Source organism: Microtus ochrogaster, chromosome 1 (assembly GCF_000317375.1).
Source record: "Microtus ochrogaster isolate Prairie Vole_2 chromosome 1, MicOch1.0, whole genome shotgun sequence".
NCBI lineage: Eukaryota > Metazoa > Chordata > Mammalia > Rodentia > Cricetidae > Microtus > Microtus ochrogaster.
In genome coordinates this window covers 56,451,949-56,464,456 of record NC_022009.1, presented here as the reverse complement: position 1 = coordinate 56,464,456, position 12,508 = coordinate 56,451,949, and positions in this window count along the sequence as shown.

Below are 12,508 nucleotides of genomic sequence, written 5' to 3'. Positions count from 1 at the left end.
AGCTTGCTAGTGCACTTAGAGCACCATGTATAGAACTTGATGCAAGGACTGTCAGTTACCTTGGATGAGCATAACCAGAACTTAATTCGACACATTAGCACAAATTCCTGATTTCATCAAAGGAACATCTGCGTAAGCCCCAAACATTTTCACTCTGCTTCTGCTGAGCTGTCTTCTATGAAACTACTCTAGTTTCCCCATCTTCCAAACAACGCTTATCTTTGACCTTCACCCTCCCTGTGCTGTTCAGACCTGACTGAGAGCAGAGGCAAAGAAGTACCAATAAAACCAGCCGAGTAAACAGCTGTAATGATTATGATGATTGACAGCAATATGCTCAGTTCAAAACTGGACATCCAGAAAAGCAAATGTGAGGTGGTTAGAGTAAATGTTTATTTTAAAACTCTTGAATAATTTTAAATTGAAGTCACTAACGTGGCTAGTAAAACACTGTGATAAGTTAAAATACAGAGGAATGCTCTTGAAGATTCACTTTAGAAACTAGAAACTGCCGAGATGTAGAGGTTCATACCTGCAGCCTCAGCACTGAGGATCATCATGACTCTGAGACTAAGTCTACACTTCATATCCCAAGCCAGTGTGGATACAAAATGAGACCCTGTCTCAAGAGAACATGGAAGAAAAACAAGAACTGGCTGCTTAGTAGCACATTCAATTGCTCCAAAGACACCTCAAATATGCACGTCTTGCATTTTCTAACTCTTAACCACTATTTTTATCAAAATATAAACATTAGTAAATTTTTCATTTGCATTTTTTTCTGAGCATATTAATATGACATAGGCCTCACCCTCAAATGCAGTATTGCTCAACTTCGGCTAAACACTGGAATCAGATGGAGCAGTTTAAAAACAAAAAACAACAACAACGACAAAAAAAAAAAAAGGTGAGAACTTAAATCAATCCTTGGAGAAAAATTGAGCTAGTCTGGGGTGTGGTCTTGGCATTAGTATCTTTTAAAGTTCCCTAACTGATTTTCAAGTGTCCAGGCTAAGAACATTTTTGGAGAGAGTCTTGTCAGAAAGACTAAGCATTTATTGCTTTTCCTCTTGGCCAAATGTTGGGGTATATATAATACATGCATTATCTGATTTAACTTAACAGCAACCTATGAAGAAATAGTCTGCTATTATTATTTTCTGAATAAGGACATGAAGATTAGAAAAACTCAAAAATTTGCCCAAGGTTTCACTGGTGTTAATCGGACAGGGTAGAACCCATGGAACTCTGCTCCATTCCAGTGTGGTGACATTATCACCAGCAACCCTCAAAGTACAAACAGCCAGGAAGTAGAACTTTAAGATGACAGATGTTTGTGAATATAAAAGACAAGAATTATTTCCAGGTGGGTTGGAGAAATGGCTCAGAAGTTAAGAGCACTGGCTACTCTATCAGAGGACCTGGGTTCAATTCCCAGCATCCACATGGCAGCTCACAACACATTTACACATAGACATAAATGTAAGCAAAGCACCAATGTACATAAAAAAGAAATAAGTTTTAAAAATTACCTCCAAGGATCTAAAACTACCATAGTAAACCCGATATTAGAAATGTCAGGGGTCGTGGGTCTTTTCAGTTTGAATGTCAGAATGAATTGTAAAGTTTCTCAAAACAGCAGTATCTAAGGCAAATCCCAAGCAGTGTCTAAGACTACTGCATACCTCCCAGTTGTCATGGACACGAAGGAACAATGAAATCATTATTTGACTATTATTATTGTAGTTGCTAGTCAGCATATGATTGCATCTGTAAACTGCATTTTCTGTGTTTCCTATGAATCAGGGGATCCGTCCCTCCTGGTAGTGACAGAACAGCCACAAACAAAACAGTCCATCTCAGGGGAAAGCCATCTTTATCTGTCAGTGTTATTCCTATGAGAAACAGAGCTGCAGGCAGCTGAAAAAACAGTGTGACTGTTTTAAGTTTACAGGTGGCTTATAATGGAAAGTTTTACACACTCAGATTCCTTTTCAAGTTAAAAAAAGTATGGACAGAATGAGTGTGTGTGTGTGTGTGTGTGTGTGTGTGTGTGTAGGGGGTATTTTCATGCAGTGCTTCTAACCAGCTTCCAAAAGCAAAATATCAAATTTTAGAGAAGCTTGGTGAACTGAGCACACGCCTTGTGGCCAACAGGCTCAGCTAACTGTTACCACCCTTTCCACATAGCACACCCCACATGGTCAAAATGAGAACAGCCACTAGACCTGTTAGCACAAGGCCTGGCCTATACCAAACACTCAAGAATGTTTCCTGAATGAATTCAGAGATATTCAGGGGTATTCATTTTAAAAAGACTTGAAAATCAGCTTAGAGACACAGTAACAATGTAATGTTGGCATGCAAATAACAGGAACTCTGCTTCAAGCCCAGACAGAAAATACTTTAATGCATCTTCCTATGTGTTGAGTGTGTGTACATGAGGAAGGCAGGGAGCAGTGTGTGCACATGTGTGCTGTTCATATGGGAGAAGCTGGATGAATGCAGGAGAAGGGTTTGATAACTTCATGAGCATTCACTTTGGGGGCGGCATCGAAGACACCTGTTTTTCCAGCATTTGAGGTGATGAAGAAGACAGGCCCAGTTTATTCTATACTTGGCTCAAAATATCTTTTCCCTGATTTTTCTACCATAACTTAAATTTTACCTAAGAGAAAGTCATAGCTTTTTTTTAAAAAAAAGAGAGACTATAAAAAGATTGATTTGGTATAAATATTTGACATATTATCCATCTAAAACAATGTACAATTAATGCAATGTATCAATTTAGCTACCATTTATGAAACAATATTGAGGATTTTAAAGGTTAGATTAGGAGAGGTAGGAAAAATGGCTCCGCAGAAAAGGGGATTTGCTGCTCTTGCAGAGGACCTGGGTTTGGTCCCCACCAACCAAAGGTGACTCACAATTATCTGTAACTACAATTCTAGGGGGTCCAAACCCTCTTCCAACCTCCACAGGCACTAGGTAATCATGTGGTGCACATACATACATGTGGCCAAAACATTCATACACATAAAATACAACAAACCTGTGGAAACAAATGCGTTAGACTAGTAGGGGCCTGTAAAATGACGGAGTGTGTTAGACATTTAACCTGAAGCTTGGGGAGCAGAGTTGAATTCTCAGAACCCAAGTAAACGTAAGAGAAATATAACTCCACCATGTGCTCTGATATACACACGTATGCCATGGTATGTACGCCATGGCACTCGTGTTCACTCTTACACACACTCACACACACCTAATAACAATAAAAACATTTTTCACTGTTCCAGAAGGCACTGATAAGAGTCAGGCAGGCCGTGAGAAGTGTGGCACCGACCCTGAGAGCACTGAATCTTTGGGCTGAAAGACTAAACCAAAGACAAACACTGCTGAGAAAATGAAAGCTACCAAATTACAACTTGATTAATATTGCTAGGGCTAGAGGAAACAGAGACTCTATAAATAAGGAGCTGCCATCTGAGTAATCTTTTTTACTCAGGGGATACAGGAATAATTCACTTTAAGAAAGGGATGGAATGGGACTAGAGAGATGACTCAGTGGTTAAGAACACTGCCTGCTCTTCCACAAGATCCAGGTTCAATTCCCAGCAACCACACAGCAGTTCACAGCTGTCTCTAACTCAGTTCCAGAGGACCCAACATCAATGCACATAAAATAAAAAATAATTAAATATTTTTTTAAAAAGGAGTGAGAGGGAGTTGGTATGTAAAAAGAGAAAAATTGTTTTAATAAATAATTTACAAAAAGGAAAAGAGGGCAAGGTACTTATTCATCACCTTCATTAATAATTATTGATAAAATGTATTCAGAATGATATTAAATAATTTTAACACACAAAAAGGTATTATAAATAATAAAAATAATAGAATATCTACAAACACAAATTCCCTTCCTTGTTAAAACAAAATGGTCTTGGGAGAGGGACCCTAAATATTTAATAGAGTAACTAAGGCAATATGAACTAGTATTTTATCCCCATAGGTACATGTATCCATCAGGTGTTGATTTAAAGTAAAATTTAAAAGAACTTCTCTTTTTGACCCACTGTGGTACTTAGAAGTCTCCAGAAGCAACTTAGATTCCATTGGGGAAATAAAAAGAACACTTTGGTGAGAAAAAAGATTAATGTCAATGGTATCCAACATTGAGAAGAAAACAAAAGTTTGAGTTCAGTGACATCAGGTTAAATTTCTAGACACTAAACAGAAAAATACATTTTATATAGTAAATTCAGAACCACAGTTTGTGTATAGGCACACATGCATATAAAGCTCTCCTTGTAAAAATTTAATAGTGATGACACCTAGATACTTGTAGGTTAGCAAACACTCCTAACTAAGAGCTTGACACATGTGGATTCTACAGTTCTGCCAGCAACCATGACACCTGTGGAGTCCAGGGTCCTGCCAGCAATCATATGACACCTGTGGAGTCCAGGGTCCTGCCAGCAACCATATACGAAGACTGCATTGCCTCTGTGCTTTATGGAGGAGGTACCAAAGTGACAAGCGCACAGCTATTGCAGTTACTGTGCTAGGGCCTCAGAATCCATATCACTGTCTTTCCACCATTCTCCTTGAGAAGCAAAGTTCACTACAGCATGGATTTTTCTGGATAAGATACCTTCTTTCTTCTATGTGGATATCAGTTGTACTAGTTTCATTGGTTAGCTCCTACAAGATTCTCAATTATTCAATTTTAAGAAAATGATATAATTATACTATTCTAATGATAGTATCAAGGATAAGATACTAAAGATTAAGTAGATGTTTTGTGTAGAGACGACACTTCACGGGAGCAAGAGAATGGAGGCTGAGTACAGTCCCATCAACAGACAAAGATGTAATGAAATGCATAGTAGATATTCACAATGGAATTTTATTCAACTGTAAAGAAAAATTATGAAAACTGCTAGAAAATAGATAAGTGGTTCTAGAAAATATTAAACTAAGAGGAAAGAACCCACACCCAGATAGGAAAACACTGCAGGACCTCTCTTATATGGGGATCCTATCTCCAAATGTGTGTGTGTGAGTGTGTGTGTGAGTGTGTGTGTGTGAGTGTGTGTGTGTGAGTGTGTGTGTGTGTGTGTGTGTGTGTGTGTTGGGGGGGGGGAAGAGTCAAGTAACCAGAGAGAGACCACAAGAGGGAAGAGGACATGCTGAGATGGTGGTAGCATAGAAGATCACCTGACACAAAAGTGTAAAAGAAGCTACTTGGGATTGAAGGGCACAAAGGGGGGTAAAGGCGGGGCCAATGAAGAAGAGAGGAGGACCGTAAAACAGATCCCAGATCCCTGGTGAAGAAAAATTATAATGAAATATAAGAATTTACACGATAATTAGAAGTAAATATTAAAACGAAGGTGAAAAGCATAGGCAAGGACTTTCTGAAAAGAGTGCCAGCTGGTAGTCATGCTTTTAGCTCACACAACTGCAGAGACAAAGGAGTCACTTGATGTCTAGGCATAATTAGGAGAATTGTCATTAGTGTCCATTTATGAGCCCCTCTAACAGCCGACTCCCATTCACAAAGCCCCACTGGCTCTGCCTGGTGCCCTCTTGCTCCTGGCTGCTAGCTCCTTCCCGCTCACTACCAAGAAGCCACTGGACAATGCCTTTTATGAGCAAATTTATCTCATTGGTGCCATATCAAGCTAGCTTTAGAAGGGCAAAGGAATCTACATTTAGGATTAGGAATACTAAGTGCTACAGGGCTAAAAGCTCCAATTAGTGGTATTTCACTTCTAGTACAGGTCTGCCAAAGTGGACGAATTGACACAGCACATTCTAGAGAGAAAAGCATCCTGATATCAACCTACTCCCCTAAAGCAACACATTCCTATAAGAATGCCTACATATTTAAGGCACCATAACACACACACACACACACACACACACACACACACACACACACACACACACACCACTGTTCCTTTTATAAATAGTATAACTCTTTTCAAGGAATTACCTCTTGTTTTCACTAGTTATTTCTATTGCTCTTTGTCAGCATTTCTTCGATTTCTGCCCTGGTCTTTACTATTTCTTTACATCTATTGATTCAGGTTTTTGCTTTGTTGGTCCAGGGCTTACCATAGGGCCCTAGCTGATGTGGAACTTGCTATGTAGAGCAGACTGACCTCAAACGCACAGAGATCTTCCTGTGCTGGGATTAAAGGTATGCACCACTACACCTGGGCACGTGTGATTTCTAAAGACTCAACCTGCCCATAAAATGGTTCTATAGAGCCAGGTGCAAGTCTTTAGCTATCAGGAGGGAAGAGAATTGCTTGAACTCAGTGTAACCAAGATACAAGAACCATTTCTTTAAAAAAGGACTTTACAAAACTGTACAACCATTTCCTTAATTATGTAAGTAATAAAATGCAGAAAACTGGGTTTATAAAAGAAAGTATTTTGTTGTATATTTGCACACAGAAGACTAAGTACTCTATTAATGGTATATCAGATATTCTGCTGAAGAAGTTGCTCTCAACCTGTGAGTTGTGATCCTTAGAGGTTGCATATCAGATATCCTGCATATTAGATATTTACATTACTATTTATAACAGTAGCAAAATTACAGTTATAAAGTAGCAAAAAAATAATTTTATGGTTGGGGTCACTGAGGAATTGTATAAAACATCACAGCTTTAGGAAGGTTGGAAGTGCTGTGTTAGAGAGAGTAAATCATGATGGCTAACACGGAGCCACTCTCATTTAGACATACCCTAGGTCCAAAACCAAAAGTTTTCAGAGTTGGACAGTGTCCCTCTATTAGTAAAATAGGATGCTGTGAAGGAGCTCTGAGTAGTTGGCCACCAGAAGTCACTTCCTCTACTGCTGCCATACACATTCTGGACAGAGAAGGATGCATAAGCAAAGTACGTCTCAGTGGGGCTTTACTGCTCCATGGAAAGCGCTGTATTAATTGAGTGGCTGCTATAGTCCAACCACTTGCTGTCCTGGACACACAAAATGTAGAAAATATGATCTCTACCTAACAAGCAATCTCTTTGTAAAGGATGTTTACAGTGTAGGCTTAGGAATAAACCACAGGGAAAACAGAAAACAAACACTAATGCAGTGGTAAAGTGCAAGCTTGAAGAGTGGACACAACATTGTACACTATTGTAAGCATGGCCATGGACATATTATAAGTATGTATGTATGATATTAGATTATTGCTATTGACAGGACAGATGGACCTTCTACCTACAGAAGAGATAAACCCAACAAGAATCCCATAGATATTAAAAACATTTTTTAACTGAGATGCCAAGATGTTTACTCTTTTCTTCATTGTCTTGTCGTTCTCTCTGTTGAGGTTCTAATCCCAAGCAACATCTGCAGATGTTATGGGCAAACATGGGGAAAGCATGCTACTCACTAAGGAATGCTGTCAACAGACAACTTTGGTGTTGATTTCTTATCATAGCTAAAATTTGCTTCATAAAAAGAGAAATACAATAAAAAAAATCACTAACCAGTCTATTCTACTTCTTATACGGAGCACTTCCCACAATTATCCTCATTGCAACTGTCCTAAAATTCCTAAAATTCCTTACCTGCATCCACGTCTCACTAAGAAGAGATGAAAAAGTTTTATTTCATAGTCATTAAACTAAAAGGCATTTTTTGAATCCATAAAAAAGTTGCACTGCCATCATGTGGTTAAAAGTGTGTTTACAGAAACTAAACTTTAGTATTTCTTACTAACAAACCAAATCTACAACGCAGTATGGATCAATCTAGATTTTTGTATTTGAAATTTGTATTTAAATCATACTTCTCTCCAATTTCTTGTGTTAAATGACACTGCGTTAAAACAGAAACAACATTCTCAATATCTGAATCAGATACAAAAATAAACCAGCTATGTATTTGGTATGTCTGGTCTTGATGATAGAAGTTTATAATTTACTATTGCCATAATATACACTCTAGCCATAATAATTTTGGAGAACCAACCAGATTACAGATCCTGCAGTTCTATACGTAATGTATAACATCTTTAAAACAACAAATATGATATTTATCCAAATTTCTCAACAATCTTTGCTTGATCCACGACTCTAAGCCCCAAAGAAAGATGACCATAAAACAGTATAGCAAAAAGAAATAGTTTCCTCCATCTCTCTCTATTACTACATCTAACCTATTTTTCCATATATAACCGAAAATCATAGTTAAAAGAACATTTTTAATTCTAAACTGTGGTCCTCTGTACTTTTCAATTATAGAATTTTCTAGATTTCCTCAAGGAATCTGAATGAATCTGTTGCAAATGTAACCGAGTCTATATAAAAAGTTAAACAGCTCTAGAGCTAAGTCTACCTAGTTTCTTAAGCAATTCATCTAAGTTATAGGAAGACAGCGCCATCTATAGGTCTGCATAAGTAGAGAAGGCTCAGTTTAGGTTTCTGTTGGGGATGCCACTGTGATACACTATCCTTAACAGGAAGCTCTGAAATAATCCTGTCCACCTTCAAGTCTCTGGAGATAATATTAACTTATTACAAAGTGCTTTAATATTTCTCTATTCCAATTTTCCAAAATAGCAATAACAACATCAACACAAAGCAGCAACACTCATCGCTTTTCTGTGATTGTTTCCACTCTTTGCGGTCTATAAATATTGGTAACTAATGAAGAAATATTAGCATGCTGGTAGGTATTTTCCTGCCCCTAATGTATTCACCTTATAGAACTCTTTGTGGGCATAATTTCCCTGTAGATGTCATCTAACTCTGTTAAAACACAGAAAAAGAAGACACATGTTCACATTACAGAACTGCAGTTTGTATATGTACCAGGCTAAATCCATTCGTGCTTCTAACCCAAACTGGCTACTCCTTCAGAAGACAATATTGAAGATATATCCACTTCAAAGCTTAAAATGCCTTCCTTTTCTATAGCTAAGCTCCACCATGCTCAGTGGCAAAGTTCTGGCACCAGTGAGTCACTCATGGCTATTACTGGGTTAGATATGGGTTCCACTCACAGATGGTAACTAAGGCTGGGATATTCTTAACCAAGCATATGTGAAGGATAACAGAAAAGACATGCCTGCTAAAGTTGAAATACATTCTGTGCAAGAAGAATCTCACACTTGAGCTAGGTCTGATATCTAAAGATCCCGTGGAGGCGAGGAATGGTCAGGCTACATCACCCTCAGGCTCTGATTGGTCACCAATACTCAACTTCCCAAAGCAAATCTGGGTTCTTAACCCAGTAAGCAAAAAGCAATGGTAAACATGGGTTGCCTACATTATTTCCCAATCTGCCCCAGAAAATGTAGAGTCGTTTGCTGAGAATGCAAGTTTTGAAAATGAAAATAAAAACAGCGAGAGAGAGGGGAGAGAACGTAGAATTTAGGTTTTATTCTTTGTCACTAATCTTCAATAAGCAACTTAATTTCTCTGAGATTTACTTTCCTCGTCTTTAAGAAATCACAAATTAATATAGGTGATTTAAGCAGAGTAAAATACTTTGAACACAGTAAACCATAAATATTAGCATTCAAGAAGATTTGTCTTATCAGTTCTTATTGATTTTATCATGCTAATCGATTATGATAACTGCAAAACATGTACCCAACCTAAGCAAACATGCAAGAAAATCCATTTATGACTGCTTTGGTTGACAAAAAGAGTGAGTGTGGCTGAAATCAAAACAGTAATGAGTGCAACTATACAACCAAGAAAAAACAGCATCTGAAGGTCTGGGATTTCAAAATATGTTCCAGACTGTCTTTGCGAATCACTAGAGCCCAGCTGAGTACCAATCACGTGTTACCTCTACTGTGTTCATTAGCAATGTGACTCTGAAAACTACAGCCTGGATGAGAGTAGCTGATGAGCTCCTAAACCTAGCTGAGGAGCCCTGAGCAGATGGTAGCCTCAGGGAAGGAAGAGACAATTTTCTTTAAGGATGTGACCTTAAAGAAAATATATTATGACCAGTTCCCATGAGTATATTGTCAACACAAATTGGATTCAGTGGGTTATTCTTTTAAAGATTTATTTATTATGTATATAGTGTTCGGCCTGTATGTATCCCTGCAGGCCAGAAGAGGGCACCAGATTTCATTCCAGATAGTCATGAGCCACCAATGGTTGCTGGGAATTGAACTCAGGACCTCTGGAAGAGCAACCAGTGCTCTTCACCTCTGAGTCATCTCTCCAGCCTTTGGTGGGTTATTTTTAAAAAGAAGATGGGAGATGGGAGTAGGCAGGAAGTGGAGGGTGGTCTGGGAAGAGTCCTGGAGAGAAAGAAAGGCAGGGTATTCAAAATACATGGTATGCATGTATAAAATTCTCAAAGAGTTAATATTAGACTTTTAAAAAATAAAAGAAATGTGTTTCTTCAGGGAACAAAGAAGTTGCAGATACAGACCTGGGAGTCACTGCAAACAGTTACACGTCAGTCAGAGGGCAGACGACATTTGTCAGGGAGATAATAGGCAAACGTGTGGATAGTCAGCAAAGGAGGCCGGAAAGGATGCAAAGGCTGCGTGTAGTAGCAAAAACTGACTCTCTAGAGACAGAGCCCACAGCACTGCTGCAAACTCAAGCCAGCCTGGTGCGTAAAGAGAAGCCAGGCAGCCCTAGCCACAGACTAACTCTGCCAAATGAATGAACGAATGAACAGGAAGAAGGCTGCAAATAAGCATCAAGAACAACCTCAAGAAGAAAAAGTAAAAATATGTAAAATTCTTCCTGTGTGAGATAAATCTGAGAATGAAAAATGGCATATACATTTTTCAGCAAAAATGGATACACCAGTTATAGTAAGTTGAAAATCAAATGAGAAAACTTTCAGAGAGGTTGACAATGGGAGACAAAAAGACCACAGATTGAGATATGAGTTTGAGAAACACAATATAAAGGAAGTTATGAGTCTAGCTGCATCCCTAATCAAGACACACCTAGGGGCTGGGGAGTTGGCTCAGTGAGCAAAGTGCTGAGCAAGCATGAAGACATGAAACAGAATTTTTAATATGTGATTTACTGTAGTCACATTGGTGGAAGGGCAAGGAAAGGCTGAACTAGTGGCCTATTTCTAAAACATTAGGGAAAGTTGTTTTATGTCAACTGAATAATGTACGCATAGAGATAGCAGCAAAACTTTTAAAAGTTCCCCAGAATAAAATGAGAAATTTTTTGAAATGTAGTTATGCAACTCCCATTTTGTTCTTTAATTCACATTCTTGAAAACAAAATTTTTCTTAAAGAGAGACAAGACTACATTTTAATTAACACATACCGTTTAAAGGTATTTTATAATTAATTTGAGCAATAGAGTTGCTTCCTCCTCTGTGGTTAAACTAAAGGGGATTTTTCCCTCCCTAATTATCCAGATAATAGGTTCCAGCCTCCCTTTGATGTACCACAAGGGCTCACCTGTTTCACTACAACCTGCTATTTATTATCAAACAATTACAGTTCCTCAAATCCTGAATTTCCAAAGGTGTCATTTATCCAAATCACATGTGTGCCCCCTTTGCACTCATTCTGAGAAAGAAATTTCCTTGATCAAAAATTTAACCTTGATTACCCCCTGGAGTATTGGCTCCTTTATTCCCAACTACAAATTAGAATCCAGAAGGCTTCTAGTGCATGTGCCATTAATGCATCGCCTTTAACTGTATTTAAACCATTATGACAGGGCAAAAAGTAGAAAATATTTTGGAAATGAAGCATTTAAGGTATGGAAGAGCTAGAATTTTTTAAATTAAGATTTTAAATTATTCTATATTTTTTAACCATTTTGGTTGAAAGTCTTTGCAGTCTCTTCCTTTTAGAATCAGAAATAATTTTATATGCTCTCAGAATCAATCTCTTAGGAACCTGTCCATGAATGAATTCCAGAAGGGTCTTGTTGGAGAAGACTGCTTGTTTAGTTCCCAGCTGCTCAGCAGCTCCAAAATAATCACACAGAAACTGTATTAATTAAATCACTGCTTGGCCCATTCTCTCTAGCTTCTTATTAGCTACTTCTTACATCTTAATTTATCACATCTCTATTAATCTGTGTATCTCCAGGAGGCTGTGGCTTACCTGCTAAAGTTCCACCTGGAGTCTGTCTCTGGCGGGGGAGGGGGAAGAGGCTTCTGCCTGACTCCATCTCCTTTCTCCCAGCATTCAGTTTAGTTTTCCCTGCCTAGCTCTATTCTACTCTATCATGGGTTCAAGACAGTTTCTTTATTCATTAATGTAATCACAGCATACACAGGAAAATCCCACATCAGGGTCTGACACTTCACTCTCATTTGCTGAAAGTCATTCATGAAATTACAGTTCTCAAAGTACTCAAGCTGTGTTTAACACAAAATTAGAAAACTTTCTCCCGCAGAATAATATGATCACAAAATTATTTTCAATCAGAGCAATGGCTTCCAGGAAGATGGACAAAGTGGAATACAGAAATCGATGAAGACATGGGTTGTGTGCCTACATATCATAAGGACAGGATG